This window comes from Pelophylax lessonae (assembly GCF_965119305.1).
Source record: "Pelophylax lessonae genome assembly, chromosome: 1".
NCBI lineage: Eukaryota > Metazoa > Chordata > Amphibia > Anura > Ranidae > Pelophylax > Pelophylax lessonae.
In genome coordinates, this window is record NC_138768.1 from 290,148,851 (window position 1) to 290,164,733 (window position 15,883).

A 15,883-nucleotide genomic window follows, 5' to 3' on the forward strand; every position below is an offset into this window, starting at 1 on the left:
CATTTGATGGTCAATTGGGAGTGAAAGGTCTAGTTGTATGACAGTTTAGCAGCTACTAGGGACTAAGGAACAGAATAGATAGGCTGACTCTGAGTTCCAGTATCCCACCACCGGCTCTGCTGGTGAGAAGCTGCATTCCAGGCAGGTTGGAGAACAGTTGGAGAATCTCCCCATGACGGCTTATCTTGTCTTCAGGTCTTTAGCACCAAGATGGATGCCACATTGCAATCATCCTCAGTTTGCCCGGCAACTGGACTTTGCTGCAACATTAATCTGGAGGTACCTTTATTAATAACTATATATCCAGGTATAATATGGGCAAAATTCTACCAGGACTCGTGTTGGGCCTCTTGCTAATAATACCTGTTTTTTCTTTGGATGTGTGCACTATTATTGATCTTTTATCATATAAATTTCATATTCCATACTGTTGTGCATCCTAAGGTTAATGTTAAATGCTGGCTGCAGTAGTTCATCTGCTTCCAATTACTTTGATCAGATTACTGGATAATTTCTCTAAAAGGAATTCCCTCTGCTCATAGAGGCCTTGTTCTGTGTGGATACACTGCCAACTTTATTATCAAACACACTCTTCCACTATTTAAGGGTTCTGGTTCTCTTATTTACCTACAGGATTAGTGCAGTATCTTCTAATACCCCCCCCCCCCAAAAAAAGAGGGATGCAATACAATAAAAAAAGTTTCTATATAGTACTTAAAAGTAACAATGCTGAAGTGCTAAAGTGCGTAAGGTTAGCGCTTAGGATTATATCTGAAAAAATTAATATGCAAATATAGATAATTAATAAGCTGCTGCTGGTAAAAAAAGGGGGTTCCTTTTTTGAAACAGATAAAATATTAGAGTACCTGCGCTGCTTATCTACCAAATAATTATTATGTGTGTGAAAACCAAATTAATAGTGCCTGAACCATATCAAATAAAACAGTTATGAAAAGTTACAAATTGTGCATAAATAAATTGCTTAAGTGACAACCAGTATAATAAATAGGTGAATAAATCAATAAATATATAAATAATTAAATATCTTCCACAACAGATTCTTGTGATAAAGTTAATGTATTCTTCATTCAACCAAGTGATATTAAAGTGACAGTCTTTGTGCCAAAAAAATTCGAAGTGCTGCGTGCTCATATAAAGTGCCGGTGCTCAATATTCATGGGTAGGTGCTCCCCTCCTGGTCCCCTACTCACCAGAAACCAAATCATAAACTGCTCTAAGGATAATCCTTGGTGGTGATAGCCTCGAGGGACCGCCAATCAATCGACTTATAAGATACTCTGCAGCTCACAACTTCCAGGTATTGCTCATAAAAAAGAAAGGTGCTATCATCGTGCAGTATATCGGAACTTTATTGGTTGCGCATATAAAAATTACACTTACAGTGTTGAAGCAAACAAAACGCCTTCACACAATCCCATGAGCCGCCAAACAAATGGCCGTGCTCTCCGCCTGTGTCCCCGGAAACCGGAAGTCGGATGTGGCTGGACGTGACGTAGTACGTATTCGGACAGATGGCTTGACGCGTTTCGCTCCGCCTATCAGAGCGTTATCAAAAGCGAGTGCGTCACGAGTACGTACTACTATTTATATAATTTACAAGATTACAATATTGCGGACACCTGGAGGAACCGGAAGTAGAACACCGCCATCTTAGGACTCTCATTATGATAAACTTCCTGTTAATCGCCATCTTATTACACCCTTAGCCCTCTATAATGTGCATATGGGTACCGATCCCACTACGTTTATATACTACTCGTAGTGCTATGTACCATGAATAATGAGGGTCTGTCTCATTCTGGTATCTCCTTACAGCCACTACAACATATCTAAATACATATATTCCATATTCACAAACCTTAATGGTGATAAATATAAAATCAATTTGTATAGTTACAATCATAATAACCTAACAGTGTATACACCTTGCAGTTTTCCCTACTATATTTAAATTATATTTTGTATATGATATATTTGATGTTCCAATATGCCATCGGCCCATAACGATTATTAGTGTAATGATGTCCTATATATTATCACTCACCTAAAAAGGCATATTAATAAGTGGTTGCCTATAACAATATTAACTAGATTTATGGGCTATAAATTTTTTTTTTTTTTTTTTATGGGCACATTCTTATTAGTCAATAAATATATTTACTACCTACATTAAAATCCACCAAATTCATATAATAAAATCATATACAAAATACAATATATAGTCAAAACATTATACAATAATACAATAAGCCTGCCACCATCAAGTTTATATTCTAAAAAAATCCCTTTATTCTAAAATTTTGTTTAAAAAATTATTTTTATATATATATATATATATATATATATATATATATATATATTTCTGTGTTTATATCCTTATCTTTTAATTTTATCTTCAAAAATTGTTACCAAATTAAAGGTATATGTATATAGAAATATAAAAATATATTAAATAAAAATATAAAAATATTAAATTATTCTTTTAAAAATTATTAAAAATTAAAAATTATTAATAAAACAATTAATGTCTAGTTCTACGTTTAGACCTGCGGGGACCATACTTTTTAACTGTTGTATCCACCATGTTTTGTTTTGGGACACTGCCCTTTTCATATGTGTCCCTCTCCAATGGGGGGTAATTTTATCTATCCCACAAAAAAGCATCTTAGTGGGGTCCTTATTATGGAACAGTCTGAAATGGTTGGATAAGTTGTGTTTGCAGAAGCCCCTCTTTATGTTAGTTATATGCTCCCTTAACCGCACTCTCAATTCTCTAGTTGTGCGGCCCACATATTGTAGGCCGCATTCACATTGTAAAACATATGTCACATGTGTACTTCTACAAGTGATAAACTGACTAATTTCATAGTTTTTCTTCGTAGTCCAGGATTCAAAATTCTTAATACTCCTTCTTTTATCTTTACGGCAGGTGTTACAGGCCACACACCTGCCACATTTATAGAAGCCTGTTCTATCCAGAAAGGTTACCAGTTTTTTCGGTGGGTCAGGGAGGCTTCTCACTATTCTATCTTTCAAAATAGGGGGTCTTCTGTAAATGAACTTTGGTTTGTTAGGCAACATTTGTTTGTATATGGGGTCCCTGAGTAAAATTGCCCAATGTTTATTTATTGACTAATAAGAATGTGCCCATAAAAAAAAAAAACAATTTTATAGCCCATAAATCTAGTTAATATTGTTATAGGCAACCACTTATTAATATGCCTTTTTAGGTGAGTGATAATATATAGGACATCATTACACTAATAATCGTTATGGGCCGATGGCATATTGGAACATCAAATATATCATATACAAAATATAATTTAAATAAAGTAGGGAAAACTGCAAGGTGTATACACTGCTAGGTTATTATGATTGTAACTATACAAATTGATTTTATATTTATCACCATTAAGGTTTGTGAATATGGAATATATGTATTTAGATATGTTGTAGTGGCTGTAAGGAGATACCGGAATGAGACAGACCCTCATTATTCATGGTACATAGCACTACGAGTAGTATATAAACGTAGTGGGATCGGTACCCATATGCACATTATAGAGGGCTAAGGGTGTAATAAGATGGCGATTAACAGGAAGTTTATCATAATGAGAGTCCTAAGATGGCGGTGTTCTACTTCCGGTTCCTCCAGGTGTCCGCAATATTGTAATCTTGTAAATTATATAAATAGTAGTACGTACTCGTGACGCACTCGCTTTTGATAACGCTCTGATAGGCGGAGCGAAACGCGTCAAGCCATCTGTCCGAATACGTACTACGTCACGTCCAGCCACATCCGACTTCCGGTTTCCGGGGACACGGGCGGAGAGCAAGGCCATTTGTTTGGCGACCCGTGGGATTGTGTGAAGGCGTTTTGTTTGCTTCAACACTGTAAGTGTAATTTTTATTTGCGCAACCAATAAAGTTCCGATATACTGCACGATGATAGCACCTTTCTTTTTTATGAGCAATACCTGGAAGTTGTGAGCTGCAGAGTATCTTATAAGCCGATTGATTGGCGGTCCCTCGAGGCTATCACCACCAAGGATTATCCTTAGAGCAGTTTATGATTTGGCTTCTGGTGAGTAGGGGACCAAGAGGGGAGCACCTACCCATGAATATTGAGCACCGGCACTTTATATGAGCACGCAGCACTTCAAATTTTTTTGGCACAAAGACTGTCACTTTAATATCACTTGGTTGAATGAAGAATACATGAACTTTATCACAAGAATCTGTTGTGGAAGATATTTAATTATTTATATATTTATTGATTTATTCACCAATTTATTATACTGGTTGTAACTTAAGCAATTTATTTATGCACAATTTGTAAACTTTGCATAACTGTTTTATTTGATATGGTTCAGGCACTATTAATTTGGTTTTCACACACATAATAATTATTTGGTAGATAAGCAACGCAGGTACTCTAATATTTTAAATGCTGAAGTGCTGTACCTCATTCCATCCTTGTGGAGTTACTTGGATTCCATATCCATGGTGTATATAGAGCCTGAACGTCACATTAACTTAAGATTCAAAGTAAGATTTTTTAGCTTAATCTTGTCAGATCTATTAGCTGAATTATTTTTGACAAGCAAACTTGTAACCCATCCTGTTCACAATTTGGCAAACTGGCAGAGTTTGGTCATTCTTTTAGTGGTGGTATAATTACCACCTCTAAATGGCAGATTTCCACTTTTTTTTTTTTTAAATCGTATACAAGTTAATGAGGATACCAGGTAAATGAATATGGTCATGGAATCATAAATAAATATAGTAATGAAATCCACTATGTTCACAATCAGAGCAAAGCTGGCTGGGAACAGTCATTTAGCTGCATTAGCCTTTTCTTTTTAAGTGTCACTTTTGCAGGAGTACATCATTTAGGTGTGCAATTTCATGTACGGGTTTAACCCTTTTGCTTCCACAAATGCAAAGCATACGATGTAACAACTCAGTGTGCCTTATGTTGGCTGCATTCTTCACTGTGCTATAAGCTCACGGTCACTTTGTTGACTATTGACTCTAATCTTTCTTGGTCTACCTGAGATCCCCAAATGTTTTACTTCTTAACAAGTGATTAAATATTGACTGGAATATTAAAGACTTTGGATATCTTTTTATATCCTTTTTAATCCTTTTAAAGTTTCATTACCTTGTTATGTAGTTCTTTTGACAGTTCTTTTCTGCTCCTCATGGCTTAGTATGTAGCCTGCTTAGTGCATCCACGTGAGAGCTAACAAATTTATTGACTATTTATACACAGACACTAACTGCAATTTAAAAGGTCACAGGTGTGGGAAATTAACCTTTAATTGCCATTTAACCTGTGTGTGACCTTGTGTGTCTGTAGGCCAAAGATTCCAGGGTATGTAAACTTTTGATCAGGGCCATTTGGGTAATTTCTGTTATCATTATGATTTAAAAAGTAGCTAAACAACGATGTGATAATAGATGGCTTCATATGATCATATCCTTAAATAAAATTTTCAATATCAATGCTGAACTTTCACAATTTCTGCTTGGGTATGCAAACTTTTGAGCACAACTGTATAACATACTATCTTTTCTGATATCTGTCCACTAGTTCTATCTTAGTTACATTATTATAAATTCAGAACTAATTGCTAAAAGTTATTATTATCTGCCTAAGTCATTATATATAGGGTAGCACGAGGTTCCCTCTACTGATGTGTCTTAAAAATAGATGGATGGCATTTAAGAAAAATAAGCCTTATACTGTACACATATTGTGTAAGAAAAGTAAGGTCAGTATAGGAGGAAGGGGGAATGGGAGGGGTGAGGGGGCTCTTTTATATAACCAGGTATGAGCAATTCCAGAAATGCCCAAACCGTATAGCTTTTCCGAATATGAATCGTTCAAAGTTTGAAGAGTATCGAAAGGACCATACAGTCCATATAAATTAATATGACTCGTATTCTCTTTCCATGCAATCATATGTTCCACATGATTATTTTCTCCACCTTACAGGCCCATTTTCTCAGAGAAGGAGGTTCCGGTTTTTGCCAGTGTTTGTCTATTACTAATTGTGCAGCTGTTAAGAAGTGTTGAGTTAAACTCCTTTTAATTTATTTATAGGAACACAGTATCAGAGACAGCACAGCAATTTGAGGCATATTTGGAGACTTATCACCCATGAGTTTATTATATAATTGTAGAAGGGACAAGTGACCAACAGTATATGTGGGTCACAGTAACAGGGCTTGTAAACACCTCCAGCACATATCCAGAATGGATGGATCTATCTTATGCAAGGTTATAGGACAGTGGTACCATCTGGACAAACTCTTGTAGTTACATTTCTGAGCATGTGATGAAACAGACATGTAATAAGCAAATGTGAGTACCTTGTCCCATTCTACATAGTACCTTGTCCCATTCTACATTATCAAAAGATGTATCTAACTCCTGTTCTCATTTTGATATAAAACGGGGAGGATACAGATATGATTCTTTTAGCAAGATTTGATAAATCAAAGCTAGTGAATGTTAAGGTCTGGTGGACTGGAAAATTAATGCTTTGTAGTCCGTATTAGGTCTTGTCAGAGAGTCCAAAGATGATAGTGGGGCGTGGCTTGGACGGCGCGGCGGATTGCAGCACACTGAAAGAGCTCCGTGAACCATCGGCCATAATAAGCTCACAGGTCTCCTATCACCACGGCAATGGGCAGAATTCTCCGCCACGGAGCTCAGAGCAAGCAATTCGGTCCACTCCGGCCTCCTCCAGCAAAAACATATCAGCCCTTTTCAAGGCTCAAGCTGTGGCCCGGTCGCTCAACCTAGCAGACAAGATGGTGCAGCCACCACGAGGCGGACTTCAGTGAGGAGTCTCTGTCGGCATCTGAGTATCTGGTAAGAGAGGATTGCTCTCCCGACCTTCCCCTTACATATGCTGAAATGACCGTTATCGCCGCGGACATAAAGAAATCCTTTGCTGCAGCTATTACGAACCTGACTACAAACATAATGGTGCTTACTGAGAAGCAGGACAGGACAGAGAGGGAGGGGAAGGTCCGCCATTCTGCTATTAAACGTCTTGAACAGACTGTTGACTCACATGCCGCCCATCTGATTGCTGTTAACAGGCAAATTGAGGACCTTGATAATAGGGGCATGTGCAATAATATTAGGGCGAGAGGGGTCCCTGAATCGGTCCCCCCAGAAGATACTAAAACTGCTCTGACCAAGATCTTTAATGGGATACTTGAGAAACCGGACAAATCGCCTATTAAATTTGTGAGAGCGCACAGAGCTCTGCGTCCCAAAGGCCCTGACGATCTCCCACCCAGAGACATTATTTGCTGTCTTCACAATTTTCCCCTCAAGGAGGAAATTCTGTCTAAAGCGTGCCAAAATGACCAGGTGCTTTTCAATGGGGAACCCATATTTCTTTTTCAGGACTTATCCCCTATTACGCTCAATAACAGACGCACCCTGCGCCCTCTGCTGGAAGCCCTGAGGATCAAAGGACATTCCTACAGATGGAAAATTCCCTTCGCCTTGAGTGTTGTATTTCATGGGAAAACGCATCTCTCACGTACTCCGGAGGACCTGCCCGCCTTCTGTGAAGCTCTCCAGATACCCTTAATAGCTGTACCAGACTGGTACACTGAGTTCAAGCTCCCTGAAGCCCCTGACACCCCTGCGTCCTCTCCAAGACATGGCCTTACTCCGGCGAGCAACAAGAAAATGAAATTGAACAAATTTTCTGGCGACACGCCGAAACGCTCCCATGCTACTCCGAAAACTCCTAAAACCCCGGGACTCAGAGCGCATTTGTGAGCTTACAGAATCCTATGAATGATTGCTGCTGATATGACTTTAGCCTCATCTTTTTGAGCCAATTTTTTATTTGCACCATCTGTGAATCCCCGACTGATTCTGTGCCAATATGACTGCCGTGTCCTCTCCTTTTTGTTTTGTTTTTGGAGACCTATCGCAGCTTGGTTCAAGTTTTTCCTTGTGCCTTACCTTTTTACCTTCCAGGGCCTGGTTCGAGATGGTATTAACAAGTTTTACATTTTCTTTCTTTTTTGGTGCGTTGCATCTCTGACTGATCCTCCCACTCACCCCGCAAGTCAGTAGTCCTGATATGTTCCTGTTCTTATTTGGCTACTACTGATACCTGCTGGACTATGTTTTTTGTGGTTCGCCTTTCAGTGTTCCCCACTGTTAGATGTTGTTACCTTACGATATCCAGTACTTTGCAGGATAGTGCATAATAACCTTTACTGTATTGCATTTTTCTGTACCATTGTGATAACCTTTTTCTCTCTCCTTTATCCCTTGTTCCTCCTTCCAGTCTTAAATCCGTCCCTTTCCACCTTCCCTTTCCTCCTTTGTTTCTCCTTGCAGCCGACTCGGGGTGTCTACACCGAGAAAACGACTCAGTCTTCTTCGCTCGGGACCGAGGGAACTCCTGTTTGTAGACCTGCTGACTGTCTTCAGCCAAAACCTAGTTTTCGCCTCTGTACAACCCGGTGGTGGTGAGTAGACGGGTAACCCATTGCATATAAGCCTACATTTACAACTCTCACACCATGTTCTCTGCACTTGGTGGGAGCCCCACTGTGCTATCTTTCAACTGCAGAGGGCTAAATACTGTATACCGGAGAGACGGTCCTCCATTCTCAGGGCTTTGGGTAAGGTCAAACCTGCATTTGTGTTCCTCCAGGAAACCCATTTCCGATCTTGCTCCATACCTAACCTAACGTCCAGACAGTTCCCCAGAATCTACCATGCAACCTCCCCCATTAACAAGGCCAAGGGAGTCTCCATTCTGATTCATAGGGAGACTCCATTTGAGCTTACTCAACAACTGACTGATCCAGACGGCCGGTTTCTCATGTTGAAGGGAGAACCCTGAATGCCGACTCCAGGGATTACACATATTACTTCCTGGTACATTCCAAGTATTCTCGCATCGACTTCCTGTTCGTTTCCCAGCGTGACCTACCAGACATAACAGCGGCGAGTATTGGCAACCAAATAATTTCTGATCATTCCTCCAAGCTGACTCTTGACTTTAAACCCAGGGATTCGGGGAGAGTTTTTAATTGGCGTCTGAACCCCACATTGCTAGCCGAACCCAAAATACATGCTCACATTACAGGGGAGATTGATCTCTACTTTAAGGATCATGCGGACTCTCCGATTTCCCCGCTAAAAATTTGGGAAGCGCACAAGTGCACCATTAGGGGGGCGCTCATAATGTGAGGGGCCAGACGTAAAAGTTGGTTTGAGAAAGACACTAACACCCTTCTTGCCTGTATTGTGAATCTAGAATACGCACACAAACAGACCTTGGCCAAGGCCACCTTACAGGAACTTGTCCTGGCTAGACAGGACTTACGGCAACTTCTTGATGCTAAAGCAAAGCATCTTCTTTTTTACCGTAAGCAGATCTATCACGAACAAGGGGACAAGGCTGGGAAATTTTTGGCCAGAGCCCTCTAAGAGGCGCAATTCGCCTCCAACATCCAGGGCATTAGAAACAAACAGGGAAAGCTTGATAAGGACACTCGCCTCATAGCCCAACACTTTCACAAATTTTACTATGGTTTGTATAACCTACAGCCGCGTCATAAACTGGCTACGTTACAGGGGGATAGATTATCCCTTATTGGGGACTTCCTCAGACGAGTGGACTCCCGCAACTGTCGGAGGAAGAACTGAAATCCCTGGAGAGCCCCCTCGAGGTTCAGGAACTGCTCGCAGTGATCAAATCCCTTAAACCAAATAAGAGTCCTGGTCCCGATGGCTTTACAGGCCATTACTACAAAACCTTCTCTGAACAGATCTCTACACCTCTTCTCTCCGCCCTGAACTCCTTGCTTTTGAACCGTGAGATCCCTTCTTCCTTCACACGCGCACACATTACAGTGATCCCCAAGCCAAACAAAGATCCCGCTGAGTGCGCCAATTATCGGCCCATATCCCTTTTGAACTTAGACCTTAAATTACTAGCCAAGAAATTAGCCACCCATCTCAAATCCCTGCTCCCACAACTGATAGGCCCAGAACAAGCGGGCTTCATGCCAGGACGTGAGGCCTGAGACAATGTCCTGAAATCCATCAGCCTGATACACAGGTTTCATCTGGATGGTGTCTGAGGCCTTCTCCTGTCAACTGATGCAGAGAAGGCCTTCGACAGGGTGGCCTGGGACTTTATGTTTGCCACTTGTAGGCACGTGGGTTTGGGTGACCACATGCTTGCATGGATTAAGACTCTTTATACCAACCCCTCTGCCTCTGCGAAGATCAATGGCACCCTATCCGAGCCGATACATATCCGGAACGGTGCACGCCAGGGTTGCGCATTGTCACCCCTGCTTTTCATTTTGTCCCTGGAGCCTTTTATTAGGTCAATTAATTTGCACTCCTCCATTAGGGGTATCGGGGTGGCTGGAGAGGAGCATAAGATTGCTGCTTACGCAGACGATTTGTTCTTTTATGTCTCTCTCCCGGTGACGTCGCATCCCAATCTCTTGGAAATGTTCGAAATTTATGGCTATATGTCCAATATGTTAATAAACTACCACAAGTCGGAGGCCCTAAACTTAACCTTAAATACCTTGCAGATATCTGCCATTCAGCTGAACTGCTCATTTCGTTGGAACCCGACGAGCATACAATACTTGGGTGTCAAACTCACCCGGTTCCCCAAGAGTCTTTTTGAACATAATTATGAACCTCTTCTGGCCAGTATCACACAAGAGTTACAGGAGTGGATGCCTAAACATTTTTCCTGGTTTGGCCGAGCCTCCATTCTCAAGATGGTCACCTTGCCAAAACTCCTATATCTGTAACAGGCCCTACCCATTGCTCTACCCTCAAGCTTCTTTAGAAAATTGCACTCGCTACAGATTCAATTAATCTGGAATGGGAACAACCCCGAGTACACATTGACACTATGACCAAATCTAAGTCCTCAGGGGGGATGGGGTTATTTAACTTCAAACACTATTACTGGGCGGTTCATCTCTCCAGGATTGTGGACTGGAACTGTCACACTCAGGCTAAAGCCTGTGTAGGGATTGAAAATTCATTCTCCACTGCTTCTCTGGCACACTCTCCCTGGATCCCCCTGTCTCACTGCCCTAAATCACTATTGACACACCTTTTAATTGGCCCCACATTAAAAACATTTCACACCATCGCCCTGCCGTACAATATCTCCTCCTCTCCGCATCCTCTTACTCCACTTGCGAATAATCCGGAATTTTTGCTGGGAGTGGGCAATACAATGTTTTTGAAAAATGCTCAGGATCCCATCTTGGCCAGGGACTGTTTTTTGAGGGGGGCGTGTATACAGGCTACAGCCTTTATGACCCAGACCCAGACTCGAAAGATGCCTTATTGGTCATACTTTCAGGCTCGCAGTTACCTTACCTCACATAAATGACGGCCCTTACTTTGCAGACAGTTGAGCGACCTTGAACATATTTGCCTCGCAGGTAAATGGGTCGAGAAGACCATTTCCCTGACTTATGCGTGGTTACAGAAACATACCGACACTAGACAAGATAGATTCAGGGAGAGGTGGAACGCTTCGCTGAACACTAATATTTCGGACGCTCGATGGAAGAGAGCCTGCCTACTTTCACACAAGTGCTCTCTGAGTACAAAACTGCAAGAGACCGCATATAAGCTCCTATCGCATTGGTATGCCACACCTGACAAGGTGAAATGTTGGTACCCTCAGACTGATGATACCTGCTGGAAATGTGGTCGCGACATTGGCACTATGTCCCACATATGGTGGTCGTGCCCACTTATCTCTAAATTCTGTCATCAAGTTCAGACACTGAGCTCGGTTGTGGTTGGTGAGACCATTTCCCTCTCCCCTGAACTATGTCTACTGCACCTAAATTCCACGCCAATGCATAATTACAAAAACTCCGTACTTATACACCTCATTAATGCTGCTAGATCATTTATCCCACAACTCTGGAAATCCTGCGCTGTTCCTACCACTTCAGATTGGCTGAGGAAGGTTCGGGAAATTTTCGAAATGGAGAAGGTGAGCACTATAGCGAGAGAAAAAATACCTGCATTTAATTCTGTCTGGTCCATGTGGATCGCCTTCCAGTTTGCATCCCATTATCTTGGAACACCCTGAGTCGGCTGACTACCCTCTACATCCTTTCCTGTTCATTCTACCACCTCCTTTTTCTGACAATCCCTTCTATCTATAATGTGCTGTTATATTTTTTTTAAAAAGTGATATTCTAACACTGATTGAGCTTGAGTTGCTCTTGTTTCATATCATGGAACACTATTTGAATTTTGCTTACATGGTCCCCCTGGCACATGAGGTTTTGAGAACGGTTCTTAGCCACTCGTGTGCCGCGTGTCAAGTGGACTATTGAGCGATGGACCCACTGTTGATTCTTTGTCGTTTCATGTTTCTGATGCTGTTCGCATTATGCTTAGATAGGCTAGTTAAGAAAGGTTGCACTTCTGTGCGTTCTCTATTGTGTGATTACTTATGCTTCGTATTACTCACGATTGTTGCAATATTATGTTTTTTCCTGCAGACTGTTGCTATTGTTCCATCACTGTATGACATGTATGTACCTAACCTACAGAACGCTTTACTTTTCCTTTGTTGTATTGTATATCATGTACTCAATAAACGTGATTGTTAAAACAAAGATGGTAGGGTCCAAAGGTAGTGCGGTAGACGAGTATATTCAATCCAGGCTTTTGCAGGGGTATGGTAAATTCAGAGTACCTGAGAAAGGAGAACTAGCTTTCATCTGCACAGGGTGTGACATAATAGAGTCACTTCTCTTCCAGGAAAAAAAAATGACTCCTTATTTTAAATAGCTTTACCTCCAATTTCTTGTCCCAAAAGAAATACTTTGGGCATATTGTAAGTCCTAGACAAAGCAATTAATCTTCCTGATTTCTTAAGGTTTACTCTTTTCCTCTTTTCTCATACACCATCGTATTTCCTATAATGTAATTCTTTACTTATATTGCATGTGCTTTTCAAAGGTAAGCATAAAAGTTATGCATGAAAAGTTAGCACACAAGACTTTTGAACTCTTTTTGTGTCCTTGTGACTTAAGATCAATAGTCAGAATTCTGAAACTGGTGACCTGCTATTTGCAAAGTTGCACTATCTTTGATGAACAGAGGAGGATTTCAAAAATGTCAGCACAAAAATGAACTATTGATTTTAACAAACAGATTCTTAAAGAAATCATTAATCCAAGCCATGAACCAAAGATCTAGTTTACTTTTGATCAATTTATATATAGCAACCTTTGCATCTATTAATATGGAAATAAATGTATCCACGGCATGTCCATATTCATAGCATTACACTCTTGCATCATTTTAATTGTCATCCATATACACATTGCTATAGTATTAAAGTGCACCCAAACCCAAAAACAAACATTTAAAATATCACAGTTTACCTGTTCTTGGATGCAGTGGCAGCATTAATTTTCTTTTTTTGGGATGAGAACATTTTAGCAACTATTGAATGTACCTGTTGATCTTGCCAGAAATTAAGTGTCCTTGTCACTTTCTGTGAGCTGAAAAGACAGCATAAACATGGTAACCTTTCATTTGTAAACTACCAGTTCCATAAAAGTTAATGTAATAAAGATGAGGAATGGCAGACATTTTTGTACATCCTGTGTGGCAAACATTGCTGCCTTCACAGATTCAGTGGAAGAGTGAGTGTAACCACATAAGGACAGGAATTATGCAATTTGGAAGGATTACAATATATGCAACACCTTGCGAGCTGCTATATGTATTTAAACTATATGACAGCAGCTAGCATCTAACACATTCCCACATATACAGTATGTGTAAGGCCCCTTTCACACGGCTCCGTTCCGTCGATGGAGCCGTTCTGCTCAGCGGCGGATCGATCCCCCAATCCCCGCTGAGCAGGCGGATGACAACTCCATCTCCGCTCTGTGTGCGGAGACGGAGGTGTCAGATCCCCGCTGTCCCCTATGGGGGAATCGGATGAGAATGGACCGCCTGTCCATTCTCATTCAATCTGATCCGCCAGACGGATGGAAAATAGGGTTTCCATCCGTCCGGATTTGACGGACAGGATCGGATGTCAGCAGACATGTCTCCACTGACATCCACTTCCCCATAGAGATGCATGGGGCATCCGCTCAGATCTGCCTGAAAAACTGACAGGTGGATCTGAACGGTCCGCATGTGTGAAAGGGGCCTAAATAACCATACAAAAAACTAAATTGGGTCACGCTATCCTACCTAAAGTGTTCTTATTCATTCAACCTAGTGTAATATATTTATTATAAAAATCATAAAACATTTTGTGCATAAAACACCAATAATTATGTTACATATTTCCTTAATAACCTGCTAACAACAAACAACTAAACCAAAAAACAATCCTCTCTCATAAGTGCAAAACATGTAACAAATAAAATCTTCAGCTATTTAGTGCAATCCCATTGTTAATAGTGCTTGTTAATGATGGGCTGAACACCCCCCTGTTCGGTTCGCACCAGAACTCCCAAAAATAAAAAAAGTTCAGACTCGAATCACGAACCCTATTAAGGTCTATGGGACCCAAACTTGAAAAAATCGAAAGTCCCCATTTTGAAGGATTATTTGCAAGTTAGTGGCCATAAAAAGAGTATCGGAGCCCGGGTACTGCCCTAGGAGGCATGCATTAATGCAAACATTTTTTTTTAAAAAGGTAGTTTTTAAAAGAGCAGTGATTTTAATGATGCTTAAAGTGAAACAATTTAAATGAAACATTCCTTTAAATATAGTGCCTGGGGGGGGGGGGGGGGCATTAGTCTACCTGTAAAGTGGCACATGTGTACCATGTATAGAATCTGCTGCAGCAAAACTGACAAATACAGTCAGGTCCATAAATATTGGGACATTAACACAATTCTAATATTTTTAGCTCTATACACTACCACAATTAATTTGAAATGAAACAAACAAGATGTGCTTTAACTGCAGACTTTCAGCTTTAATTGGAGGGTATTTACATCCAAATCAGGTGAAAGGTGTAGGAATTACAACAGTTTGTATATGTGCCTCCTACTTTTTAAGGTACCAAAAGTAATGGGACAATTGGCTGCTCAGCTGTTCCATGGCCAGGTGTATGTTATTGCCTCATTATCCCATTTACAAGGAGCAGATAAAAGGTATAGAGTTTATTTCAAGTGTGCTATTTGCATTTGGAATCTGCTGCTGTCAACTCTCAATATGAGATCCAAAGAGCTGTCACTATCAGTGAAGCAAGCCATCATTAGGCTGAAAAGACAAAACAAACCCATCAAAGAGATAGCAAAAACAGGTGAGCTCAGCAACACCAAAAGACCCGGAAGATCACGGAAGGACGGACATGCTCTTCTCCCCCTTTCCTGGTCTGCCAGGCTGAATGCTTGGATAATTGTCTGGTATGGATTTTGGGGGGACCCCATGCCATTTAAAAAAAAAAAAAAAACATGGCATGAGAGCTCCCCTCAAAATTCATACTAGGCCTAACAGTCTTGTATTGATCTTAAAGGGAGACCCCCTGCCATTTTTTTTTGGCATGGGGTTCCCCTTACAAACCATACCAGACATAAAGTGCCATTTTTTTCACATTTTTGTATTGCTGCAATGTTTTATTCATTAGGCCCGCTGACAGCTGATGACTCATCTGTTGTTGGCCTCCCGGACTGCTTGTTAGCAACCAGCTATTCACTCTGCCCTGATTGGGCAAAGCCGTGCACCTGACCGGCAGTCAGGTGCAAGGCTTTGTCCAATCAGGGCTTAGAATGCACTGTGCAGTGCGCAGTGCATTTTGAGGCAATCGGCGAG